The sequence below is a fragment of the Cuculus canorus genome, unplaced genomic scaffold, assembly GCF_017976375.1.
Source record: "Cuculus canorus isolate bCucCan1 unplaced genomic scaffold, bCucCan1.pri scaffold_62_arrow_ctg1, whole genome shotgun sequence".
Taxonomy (NCBI): domain Eukaryota; kingdom Metazoa; phylum Chordata; class Aves; order Cuculiformes; family Cuculidae; genus Cuculus; species Cuculus canorus.
Genome location: NW_026527843.1, coordinates 196,826 through 209,785, shown reverse-complemented (window position 1 = coordinate 209,785; position 12,960 = coordinate 196,826).

Below are 12,960 nucleotides of genomic sequence, written 5' to 3'. Positions count from 1 at the left end.
TCCCCCCATCCCCGTCTCGCGCTTTTTCCACTCCCACCCCGCCTCGCGCTATCTCCCCCCCTCCCCCCACCGCCTCGCGATTTTACCCCCGCACCCCGTCTCGAGACGGGTGTGGGGGGGAGAATGCGCGAGGCGGGGGGGAGGGGGGAGAAAGCACGAGGAGAAGAGGGGGTGGAGAAAGCGCGAAGCGGGGAGGGGAAAAGCACGAGGCGAGGGAGGGGAGAGAGCGCGAAGCGGGGAGGAGGGGGGAAAGCGTCTAACCCTAACCCCTAAACCCAACCCTAACCCTAACCCAACCCTAACCCTAACCCTAACCCTAACCCTAACCCTAACCCTAACCCAACCCTAACCCTAACCCTAACCCTAACCCTAACGACCCTAACTCTTACCCTAACCCTAAATCTAAGGGTTAAGCGCGAGGCAAGGAGGGGGGGGAGAAAAGCGCGAGGAGGGGAGGGGGAAGGCGAGGCGTGGGGGGGAGAAAGCGCGAGATGGGGAAAGGGGGGGAGAATGCGCAAGACCGGGAGGGGGGGGAGAATGCGCGGGGGGGGGGGGAAACGCGAGGCGGGGGGGGGGGGAAGAAAGCGCAAGGCGGGGGTGAGAAAGGGCGAGGTGGGGGGGAGAAAGCAAGAGGCACTGAGGAGGCGGAGAAAGCGCGAGGTGGGGAGAGGGGGGAGAAAGCGCAATCCGGGAAGGGGGTAGGAAGCGCGAGGCGGGGGGGGGGGGGGTGGAGAAAGCACGAGGCGGGGAGGAGGGGGGAAAGTGCCTAACCCTAACCCTAACCCCTATCCCTAACCCAAACCCTAACCCTAACCCTAACTCTAAGGGTTAAGCACGAGGCAAGGATGGGGGGGAGAACAGCGCGAGGCGGGGAGGGGGAAGGGCGAGGCGTGGGGGGGAGAAAGCGCGAGGCGTGGGGGAGGGGGCAGAAAGCGCGAGGCGGGGGGGAGGGGGGAGAGAGCGTGAGGCTGGGAGGGAGGGGGAAGAAAGCGCGAGGGGGTGGGGGAGGGGGTGGAGAAAGCGCGAGATGAAGAGGGGGAGGAGTGGAGAGAGCGCGAGACGGGGAGGAAGGGAGACAGCGCGAAATGGGGGAAAAGAAGCGCGAGGAGTAGGGGGAGAAAACGTGAGGCCGGGGGAGGAGGGGGAAGAAAGCGCGAGGCGGGAGGAAGAAAGCGAGACACGAGGGGGGAGGGGGGGAGAAAGCGCGAAGGGAGCGGGGGAGAAAGCGCGAGGCGGGGAGGGGGGGAGAAAGCGCGAGGAGGGGAGGGAGAAATCCCTAAACCTAAACCTAAAACTCCACCCCTCTCTGCCTCGCTCTTTCTCCACCTCCTCCCCGCCTTTTCTCCACCCCCTCCCCGCCTCGCGCTTTCTCCCACTGCGCGAGGCGGGGGGGAGGGGGGGAGAAGGTGCGAGGCGGGGGGGAGGGGGATAGAAAGCGCGAGGCGGGAAGGGGGGGGGAGGAAGCGCGAGTCGGGAATGAGGAGAAAGCGTAAGACAGGGAGGGGGGGAAAAGCGCGACGTGGGGCAGGGAAAAATAGCGAGGCGGGGGGAGAGAAAGGGCGAGTCGGGGGGGAAGGGGGGAGAAAGCGCGAGGCGGGGGGACAGGGGTGGAGATAGCGCGGGGCAGGAAAGGGAGAAGACAGCTCAAGACGGGGAGGGGAAGTGAAAGTGCGAGACGGGGGAGGAGAAAGCGCGAGGCGGGGAGTGGGGGAAAAACCGCGAGGCGGGGGAGAGAAAGCGCGGGGCAGGGAGGGGGGCAGAAAGCGCGAGGGGGGGGGAGGGGGAGAGAAAGCGCGAGGCGGGGAGGGAGATATCCGGAAAGTTAAAGTCCCCCCCAAGGCCGAGAGGCAGAGATTCAGAGACTGTCCCCAGCTGTTTATAGAAGAGCTCCTCAGCTGCTGCTTCTTGGCTGGGTGCTCTGTAAGAGACTCCCAGCACAAAGTCCCCGTTCTTGTGGGCTCCTCTGATTTTAACCCATAGGCACTCGATCCCATCCTCACCGTCTCCCGCCCCCCACCTCGCGGTTTCTCCCTTCCTCCCCCCCCGCCTCGCGCTTTCTTCCCCCCTTCCTCCACCTCACGCTTTTCCCCCCCTCCTCCCCCGCCTCGCGCTCTCTCCCACCTCCCCGCCTCACAATTTCTCCCCCCCTCCCCCCCCGCCTCGCGCTTTCTCCCCACCTCCTCACGCTTTCTCTCCCACTCCCTCCCTGCCTCGCGCTTTCTCCCCCCCTCTCCCCCCGCCTCGCGCTTTCTGCCCTCCTCCGCCCCCCCGGCACTTTCTCCCCCCTCCCCCCTCCGCCTCGCGCTTTCTCTCCCCCTCCCCGCCTCGCGCTTTCTCCCCCTCCCCCTCCGCCTCGCGCTCTCTCCCCCCTCCCCCCGCCGCGCACATTCTCTGCCCCCCGCCTCGCGCTTTTTCCTCCCCTCCCCCCCACATCACACTTTCTCCCCTCCCCTTTTCGCACTTTCTCCCCCCTTTACCAACTCGTGCTTTCTCCCCCCCTCCCCCCCACCTCGCACTTTCCCCACGAGAGTGGGGGGGAGGGGGGGAGAAAGCGCGAGGCGAGAGGGGAGGGGGGGAGGAAGCGCGAGGAGAGGGGAGGGGCGGTGAAAGTGCGAGGCGGGGAGGCGGGGAGAAAGTGCGAGACTGGAAGGGAGAGAGAAAATGCGAGGTGGGGGTGGGAGAAAGCGCGAGGCGGGGAGGGGGGGAGAAGGCGCGAGATGGGGGGGAAAGCGCGAGACGGGGTGGAGAATGTGCGAGGCGGGGAGGGAGTGGACAAAGTGCGAGGCGGGAGGATGGAGAAAACGCGAGGCGGGGAGGGGGAGAATGCGCGAGACGGGAATTGGGGGTGAAAGCACGAGACGGGGTGCTGGGGCAAAATGGCGAGGCGGTGGGGGGAGGGGGGGAGATAGCGCGAGACGAGGAGGGAGTGGAAAAAGTGCGAGACGGGGATGGGGGAGAAAGCGCGAGGCGGGGGGGGAGGGAGAAAGCCCGAGGTGGGGGAGGGGGGAGAAAGCGCGAGGCGGGGGGGAGGGAAGGGAGAAAGCGCGAGGCGGGGGGTGGAAAAAGAGCGAGGCGAGAAGGGGAGAAAGCGCGACGCGTGGTATGGAGAAAACGGGAGGAGTGTGTAGGAGACAGCGCGAGGAGAGGAGCGGGGAGAAAGCGCTTTCTCCAACACCGCCTCGCGCATTCTCCCCCCCTCCCCGCCTCGCACTTTCTCCCCCCCAACGTCTCACTTTCTCCCCCAGTCCCCCCCCGCCTCGCACTTTCTCCTCTCCCCGCCTCGTGCTTTCTCAACCCCCCCTCGCGCTTTCTGCCCCCCCCGCCTCTCGCTTTCTGCCCCCCTCCGCTCCCCCTTGCACTTTCTCCCCCCCTCCCCCCTTCGCCTCGCGCTTTCTCTCCCCCGTCACCCGCTTTCTCCCCACCCTCCCCGTCTCGCGATATCTCCCCCCTCCCCACGCCCCCTCGCGCTTCCTCTCCCCCTCCCCCCCGCCTCGCGCTTTCTCCCCCCCTCCCCCCCTCGCGCTTTCTCCCCCCCTCCCCCCACGCGTTTTCTGCCCCTCTCCCCGCCTCACGCTTTCTCCCCCCGCCTTGCTCCTTCTCACCCCCTCCCCCGCGCCTCGCACTTTTTCCCTCCCTCCCCCCCGCCTCGCACTTTCTCCCCCTCTCCCCCCCCGTTTCGCACTTTCTCCCCCCCCGCCTCGCCCTATCTCCCCCCCTCCCCCCCGCCTCGCGCTTTTTCCCTTCCCTCCCTGTCTCGCCCTACCTCCCCCCCCCCCCCCGGCCTCGCGCTTTCTCCCTCCCCCCGCATCGTGCTTTCTTCCCCCCTCCCCCCCACCTCGCACTTTCCACGTGAGGCAGGGTGGGAGGGGGGGAAAAAGCGCGAGGCGGGGGAGAGGGGGGAGAAATTGCGAGGCGGGGAGGAAGGAGGGGAGAAAGCTCGAGGCGGGGAGGGGGGGAGTAAACGTGAGACGTGGAGGGGGGGAGAAAGTGCGAGGCGGAAAAGGGAGGGAGAAAGCGCCAAGGGGGGAGTGGGGGGAGAAAGCGCGAGATGGGGGGGAGGGGGGGATAAAGCGCGAGACGGGGAGGGGGGAGAAAGCGCGAGGCGGGGCGGGGAGGGAGACGGTGAGGATGGGATCGAGTGCCTATGGGCTAAAATCAGAGGAGCCCACAAGAAGGGGGACTTTGTGCTGGGAGTCTCTTACAGAGCACCCAGCCAAGAAGCAGCAGCTGAGGAGCTCTTCTATAAACAGCTGGGGACAGTCTCTGAATCTCTGCCTCTTGGCCTTGGGGGGGACTTTAACTTTCCGGATATCTCCCTCCCCTCCCGCCTCGCGCTTTCTCTCCCCTCCCCCCCCGCCTTGCACTTTCCCCAACCCTCCCCGTCTCGCGCTCTCTCCCTCCTCCCCGCCTCGTGCTTTCTCCCCCCCCGCCTCGCAGTTTCTCCCCCCTCCCCCCCGCCTCGCGCTTTTTTCCCTTCCCCCCCGCCTCGCGCTTTTTCCCTCCCTCCCCCCCGCCTCGCACTTTCTCCCCCCTCCCCCCCGCCTCGCGCTTTCTCTCCCCCCTCCCCGCCTCGCGCTCTCTCCCCCCTCCCCGCCTCGCGCTCTCTCCCCCCTCCCCACCTCGCACTTTCTCCCTTCCCCGTCGCGCACTTTCTCCCCCCCGCCTCGCGCTTTCTATCCCTGTCCCCCCCGCCTCGCACCTTCTCCCCCATCCCCCCCACCTCGCTCTCTCTCCCCCCTCCCCCCCCCGCCTCGCGCTCTCTCTCCCCCTCCCTGTCTCGCCCTATCTCCCCCCCTCCCCACCCTCCTCGCGCTTTCTCCCCCCCTCCCCCCCGTCTCGTGCTTTCTCCCCCCTCTCCCAGCCTCGCGCTTTCTCCTTCCCCGCCTCACGCTTTATCCCCCCCTCCCCCCGCCTCTCGCTTTCTGCCCCCCTCCGCCGCCCTCGAACTTTCTCCCCCCCCACCTCGCGCTTTCTCCCCCCTCCCCATCTCGCGCTTTCTTCCCCCTCCCCCTCCGCCTCGCGCTTTCTCCCCCTCCCCCCCGTTTTGCGCTTTCTCTCCCCCTGCCTCGCACTTTCTCCACCAGCTCCCCGCTTCGGGCTTTCTCACCCCCTCCCCCCTGCCTCGCGCTCTCTCCCCCCCTCTACCCACCTCGCACTTTCTCCGCCCCCCGCCTCGCGCTTTCTCCTCCCCTCCCCCCCACCTCGCACTTTCCCCGCGAGGCGGGAGGGGAGGGGCAGAGAAAGCGCGAGGCGGGAGGGGAGGAGGGGAGAAAGCGCGAGGCGGGAGGGAGGGGGGAGAAAGTGCAAGGCGAGGGGGGGGAAAGCGCGAGGTGGGGAGGGGAGTGAAAAACTGCGAGGCGGGGGGGGAGAAAGTGCGAGGCTGGGGGAAAGGGGGGGAGAAAGTGCGAGGCCGGGCAGAGGGGGACAGGAAGCGTGAGGCGGGGGGGGAGAAAGCGCGAGACGAAGGGGGATGGGGGAGAAAGCACGAGAGAGGAGGGGGGAGAAAGCGCAAGGTGGGGGGAGAAGGGGGGAGAAAGTGCAAGGCGGGGGGGGAGGGGGGGAGAAAGCGCGAGGCGGGGGGGAGAAAGCGCGAGACGGGGGGGAGGGGGGAGAAAGTGCGAGGCGGGGGGGGTGGGGGGGAGAAAGTGCGAGGCGGGGAGGGGGGGAGAAAGCGCGAGGCGGGGGGGAGGGGGGAGAAAGTGCGAGGCCGGGAGGGAGAGAAAGCGCGAGGCGGGGGCAGAAAGAGCAAAGGCGGTAAAGGGGGGAGAAAGCGCGAGGCCGGGGGGCAGAAAGTGCGAGACGGGGGGGAGGGAGAGAAAAAGTGAGAGGCGGGGGGGGAAGGGGTGAGAAGGAGCAAGGAGTGGGGGATAAAGCGCGAGGTGGGGAGGGAGGGGGTGAAAAAGCGCAATATGGGGGGGGAGAAAACGCGGGGCAGGGGGGGAGAAGTGCGAGGCGGGGGGAGGGGGGGAGAAAGCGCGAGGCGTTGGGGGGAGAAAGTGCGAGGCGGGGGGGAGAAACGCGAAGCGCGGGGGGAGAAATATGAATATTTGACAGCCCTGAACAATATGAAAAGTACTGTTGGGGTTTAGCAATAAGTAGTGTTTTCCGCTACAGGCCAGGCCTTCTGCCCACGGGGATGGAGAGACCAGACCCATCCTGCAGAGTGAGGATGGCCCCTTTAACAGAACTTGTAGCCCCTTTAAGTAGGGGTTGGATGTTTTATAAGGAGGTCAGTTTTATACATCATAAATTGAGGCATTCAGGAGAAGAGAGAGTCAGAAGAGTTCAGATCAGAGAGTTGGAAATGGTCACAGGTGAGAAGGTTTAGAAACAATGAACTCTTCACTTCCGAACAAACCAGTTTAACCACGGGATACACAATCAGGCGGGTTGAATTACCCACAAAATCACAGCATCAGACTAAAGACAGGACTGATCCATCCGAAGCCAAGTTGGTAGGGTTGGGAATGGCCCTTTCTTGTACCTTAGTCTTTAGAGAGTGAGAGAGGATGTTTCTCTGACGTGGAAATCTTTTTGCAAGAGGTGGTTCTCAGCCCCTTTCTGCCTGAGCAAGGATTGCTTAACCTTAGGTTGTGATTATTTGTAACAGGCCATGAAATCTGTTCCTGTCCTTAAAATGTCAGAACTTAACTGTTTTTGGTGTTAAAGATTCTTTCCATTCTGCAAGGTTTATGAATACAGTGCTGCATACATTATCTGATGCAAAGTTAATAATACATTATTCGTGATTCATTTGCTGTATCTTTCAGCAGCGGGGAAAGTGCGAGGTGGGGGGAGGGGGGGAGGAAGCTCGAGTCGGGGCGGATAGAAAGCACAACGCGGGGAGGGAAGGAGAACGCACGAGTCGGTAAAGGAGGGAGAAAGTGCGAAAAGGGGAGGGGAGAAAGTGCAATGTGGGGGGGAGGGGGGGAGAAAGCGCAAGGCGGGAGGAGGGGGAGAGAGAACGCGAGGTGGGGGGAGGGGGCAGAATGTGCGAGGCGGGGGGGGAGTGGGGGAGAAAGCCCGAGATGGGGAGGGGGTGGAGAAAGCGCGAGGTGGGGGGGAGAAATTGCGAGGCAAAGGGGGAGGGGGGGAGAATGTGCAAGGCGGAGGGGAGGGGGAGAGGAAGCGCGTGGCGGGGGGGAGAAAGCGCGAGGCGAGGGGGAGGGGGGAAAATTGCGAGACGGGGGGAGGGGGGGAGAAAGCGCGAAGCGGGGGGGAGGGGGGAGAAAGTGCGAGGCGGGGAGGGGGGGAGAGAGCGCGAGGCCGGGGGTGGAGAAAGCGCGAGGAGGGGAGGGGAGGGAGATAGCGCGAGACAGGGAGGCAGTGGAGAAAGCGCGAGGCAGCGGGGAGAAAGCGAGAGGTGGGGGGGGAAGGGGGAGAAAGCGTGAGGCAGGGAGGTGGTGGAAAGACCGCGATGCGGAGAGGGGGGGAGAAAGCGACTGAAGACAGTCTCTAAATCTCTGCCTCTTGTCCTTGGGGGTGACTTTAACTTTCCGGATATCTCCCTCCCCGCCTCGCGCTGTCTCCCCCCCTCCCCATCTCGCTCTATCTCCCTCCCCCTCCCGCCTCGCGATTTCTCCACCCCCCGCCTTGCGCTTTTCCCATCGCCACCTCGCGTTTTCTCTCTCCCTCCCCGTCTCACGCTTTCTCCCCCCATCTCCCCCACTTCGCGCTTTCTCCCCCCTCCCCTTCTCACGCTTTCTCCCTTTCCCCGTCTCGCGCTTTCTCCCCCCCCGCCATCTCCCCCCGTCACCGCCGCCTCCATGCCGCCACCTTTACCCCCAACGCCAAACACACCACCCCGAGGCACCCAACAACTCCCAACCACGGCCCCGACGCCCCCATGGACGCTTCACACAAACCTCCTAGGGATTAGGGTTAGGGTTATGGTTAGGGTTAGGGAGAAAGCGCGAGGAGGGAGGGAGAGAAAGCGCGAGACTGGGAGTGGGGGAGAAACCTTCCAGAATCCTTTGGAACCTAATTAGGTCCTTCGAGGACCCCTTGAAGACCACCAAAACCCTTCCAGAACCCTCTGGAACCCCTTTAGATCCTTCAAAGACCTCTCTGGGACCACCAAAACACTTCCAGAACCCTCTGGAACTCCTTTTGATCATTCAAGGACCCCTCTGGAACCCCTTTAGAAGTTTTCTTCAATCTTCTTTCCTTCAATAGAGTACCGTTATTAAACCAAGGAGCGGCTGCGGAGGCGTCGTCTGCTGTCGAGGCGTGAGTGGGAGCGGCTGAGGAGGGGGGAGCGTTGGTGGAGGGGTGGTTTGGAGGGTGGTGTCCGTGCTGAGGCGGTTTGTGTGAAGCGTCCATGGCGGCGTCGGGGCCGTGGTTGGGAGTTGTTGGGTGCCTCGGGGTGGTGTGTTTGGTGTTGGGGGTAAAGGTGGCGGCATGGAGGCGGCGAGGATGGGGGGAGACGGCGGGGGGGGGGAGAAACCGTGGAGGGGGGGGAGAAAGCGCGAGGAGGCGAGGGAGTAAAGAAAGCGCGACGCGGAGGGGAGGGAGAAAGAGCGAGGTGGGGAAGAAGTAAGCGTGAGATCGGAAGGGGGGAGAGAAAGCGTGACAGGGGGAGGGAGGGAGAAAGCGTGAGGGGATGGGGTCTCCAGAGGGTTTAGGAGGTCCTCAGGTGGAGCGATGGGGTCTCCAGAGCAGTTTAGGAGGTCCTCAGGTGGTGGGATGGGGTCTCCAGAGGGTTTAGGAGGTCCTCAGGTGGTGGGATGGGGTCTCCAGAGCGGTTTAGGAGGTCCTCAGGTGGTGGGATGGGGTCTCCAGAGGGGTTTAGGAGGTCCTCAGGTGGTGGGATGAGGTCTCGAGACGGTTTAGGAGGCCCTCAAGCGGTGGGATGGGGTCTCCAGAGGGGTTTAGGTCCTCAGGTGGTGGGATGGGGTCTCCAGAGAGTTTAGGAGGTCCCCAGGTGGTGGGATGGGGTCTCCAGAATGGATTAGAAGGACCTCAGGTGGTGGGATGGGGCCTCCAGAGGGTTTAGGAGGTCCTCAGTTGGTGGGATGGGGTCTCCAGAGGGTTTAGGAGGAACTCAGGTGGTGGGATGGGGTCTCCAGAGGGGTTTGGGATGTCCTCAGGTGGTGGGATGGGGTCTCCAGAGGGTTTAGGAGGTCCTCAGGTGGTGGGATGGGGTCTCCAGAGGGGTTTAGGAGGTCCTCAGGTGGTGGGATGAGGTCTCGAGACGGTTTAGGAGGCCCTCAAGCGGTGGGATGGGGTCTCCAGAGGGGTTTAGGTCCTCAGGTGGTGGGATGGGGTCTCCAGAGAGTTTAGGAGGTCCCCAGGTGGTGGGATGGGGTCTCCAGAATGGATTAGAAGGACCTCAGGTGGTGGGATGGGGCCTCCAGAGGGTTTAGGAGGTCCTCAGTTGGTGGGATGGGGTCTCCAGAGGGTTTAGGAGGAACTCAGGTGGTGGGATGGGGTCTCCAGAGGGGTTTGGGATGTCCTCAGGTGGTGGGATGGGGTCTCCAGAGGGGTTTAGGAGGTCCTCAGGTGGTGGGATGGGGTCTCCAGAAGGGTTTAGGATGTCTTCAGGTGGTGGGATGGGATCTCCAAAAAGTTTAGGAGGTCCTCAGGTGGTGGGATGGGATTTCCAGAGAGTTTAGGAGATCATCAGGTGGTGGGATGGGGTCTCCAGAGGGACTCTGGAGGTCCTGAGGTGGTGGGATGGGGTCTCCAGGGGGTTTACGAGGAACTCAGGTGGTTGGATGGGGTCTCCAGAGGGTTTAGGAAGTCCTCAGGTGGTGGGATGGGGTCTCCAGAGGGGTTTAGGAGGAACTCAGGTGGTGAGATAGGGTCTCCAGAGGATTTGGGAGGACATCAGGTGGTGGGATGGGGTCTCCAGAAAGTTTAGGAGGTCCTCAGGTGGTGGGATGGGGTCTCCAGAGGGTTTAGGAGGTCCTCAGTTGGTGGGATGGGGTATCCAGAGGGGTTTAGGAGGAACTCAGGTGGTGGGATGGGGTCTCCAGAGGGATTGGAAGGTCCTCACGTGGTAGGATGGGGTCTCCAGAGGGGTTTGGGAGGTTCTCAGGTGGTGGGATGGGGTCTCCATAATGGTTTTGGAGGTCCTCAGGTGATGGGATGGGGTCTCCAGAGGGGTTTAAGAGGTTTTCAGGTGGTGGGATGGGGTCTCCAGAGGACTTAGGAGGTCCTCAGGTGGTGGGATGGGGTCTCCAGAGCGGTTTAGGAGGTCCTCAGGTGGTGGGATGGGGTCTCCAGAGAGGTTTAGGAGGTCCTCAGGGGGTGGGATGGGGTCTCCAGAGGGTTTAGGATGTCTCCAGGTGGTGGGATGGGGTCTCCAGAATGGATTAGGAGGACCTCAGGTGGTGGGATGGGGTCGCCAGAGGGGATTAGAAAGTCCTCAGGTGGTGGGATGGGGCCTCCAGAGGGTTTAGGATGTCCTCAGTTGGTGGGATGGGGTCTCCAGAGGGTTTAGGAGGAACTCAGGTGGTGGGATGGGGTCTCCAGAGAGGTTTGGGATGTCCTCAGGTGGTGGGATGGGGCCTCCAGAGGGTTTAGGAGGTCCTCAGTTGGTGGGATGGGGTCTCCAGAGGGATTCTGGAGGTCCTGAGGTGGTGGGATGGGGTCTCCAGAGGGTTTAGGAAGTCCTCAGGTGGTGGGATGGGATCTCCAAAAAGTTTAGGAGGTCCTCAGGTGGTGGGATGGGATTTCCAGAGAGTTTAGGAGATCATCAGGTGGTGGGATGGGGTCTCCAGAGGGATTCTGGAGGTCCTGAGGTGGTGGGATGGGGTCTCCAGGGGGTTTACGAGGAACTCAGGTGGTTGGATGGGGTCTCCAGAGGGTTTAGGAGGTCCTCAGGTGGTGGGATGGGGTCTCCAGAGGGGTTTAGGAGGAACTCAGGTGGTGGGATGGGGTCTCCAGAGGATTTAGGAGGAACTCAGGTGGTGGGATGGGGTCTCCAGAGGGGTTTGGGAGGACCTCAGGTGGTGGGATGGGGTCTCCAGAGTATTTAGGAGGTCTTCAGGTGGTGGGATGGGGTCTCCAGAGGGTTTGGGAGGTCCTCAGGTGGTGGGATGGGGTCTCACCTCGGGGCGGAGGTCACAGAGGTCCACACGTCCACCACTGCCCCCTCCATAGAAGAAGGGGGTTCCCACCAGTATGACTTTGGCCAAACCGTCTCTGTCCATGTCCACAGCGCAGAGGAATGACCCAAAGGCTCCGCCCACCTGGGAGACCACGAGGACTTCAGCGTGAAGACCTCAAATGAAGACCTCAACATGAAGGCCTCAGCGTGACGGATGGCATCTCAATGGGGTTCTGAAGGCCATAAGGACATCTCAGAGGGGTTGAGAAGGTCCTTTAGAAGATCTGAGGGCATCTCAGGGGGTTCTGAAGTCCATAAGAACATCTCAATGGAGTTCTGGAGGTCCTGGAGAAGATCTGGAGGCCCTTGAGGACATCTCCGGAGGGTTTTGGTGGTCCTCACCGTAGGTATCATTGGTGGCTTTGGTGCCCTGGAAGCAGATGTGGACTTTGGACACCTCCCGTAGAGTCTGGTCCTCTTGGTGACATCTCCCGGTGGCCTCGAGGACCTCTTGAGGTTGAAAGGTCACCGTTGCGCCGCCGCGAAGACGCGGCCGTGACCTTGAGGAGATGGAGAAGAAGATGCTGGAGAAGCGGTGGCCCAAGAGGACCTCTTCTCCATCTCTGCTGTCCGTGATGGGACCCACCTGAGGAGAAGAAGGGGTCCTCTTGCGCCGACGGCCACGTCGGGAAGAAGGGCCTCCGGAAGGTCCCGTCCACCACGGAGGGAGCGGCCAAAATGGCGGAGGGAGAAGCGGTGGCCGGAGATGCGCTGTGATGGACGGAAGGACCTTCAGGAGATGGGTCTGCTCCAAGAGCCAAAGCCACCACAGCTCCACCAGAAGAGCTTTGACATCTCCAGAAGGTTCCACCACCAGAAGAACCCAAAGTTCTCCATTGGAGGACATTCCACCACCAGAAGAACCCAAAGTTCTCCATCTGGAGGACATTCCACCACCAGAAGAACCCAAAGTTCTCCATTTGAGGACATTCCACCACCAGAAGAACCCAAAGTTCTCCATTGGAGGACATTCCACCACCAGAACCTTCTCCCCCCCCATCGCTCTCCACCTCCCGAAGGTCCCACCTGGATGTCCATGAGGTGGACTCCATCCCATCGTCCTTTGAAGATGCAGACGGCACCGCTCTCGTTGTCCTCCAGAGGTGCTCCGATGGCCACTTCGGGCCAACGGTCACCATCCACGTCCCCAACTTTGGCCACGGTGGCACCAAAGCCACCCAGGAGCTCCACGGAGGACACGACCACAGCGAAGCTGAGGGGCCTGGAGAGGTCCTCAGTGGTGAGATGGGATCTCCACAGGGTTTAGGAGGTCCTCTGGTGGTGGGATGGGGTCTACAGAGGGTTTGGGAGGTCCTCAGGTGCTGGGATGGGGTCTCCATAGGGTTTAGGAGGTCCTTAGTTGGTGGGATGGGGTCTCCAGAGCGTTTAGGAGGTCCTCTGGTGGTGGGATGGGGTCTCCAGAGGGTTTAGGAGGTCCTCAGGTGGTGGGATGGGGTCTCCAGAGCAGTTAAGAAGTCCTCAGGTGGTGGGATGGGGTCCCCAGATGGTTTAGAAGGTCCTCAGGTTATGGGATGGGGCCTCCAGAAAGTTTAGGAGGTCCTCAGGTGGAAGGATGGGGTCTCCATAGGGTTTGGGACGTCCTCAGGTGTTGGGATGGGGTCTCCAGAGGGGTTTAGGAGGACCTCAGGTGGTGGGATGGGGTCTCCAGAGGGTTTAGGAGATCCTCAGGTGGTGGGATGGGGTCTCCAGAGAGTTTAGAAGGTCCTCAGGTGGTGGGATGGGGTCTCCAGAGGGTTTAGGAGGTCCTAAGGTGGTGGGATGGTGTCTCCAGAGGGGTTTAGGAGGTCCTCAGGATGTGGGATGGCGTCTCCATACGGATTTGGGAG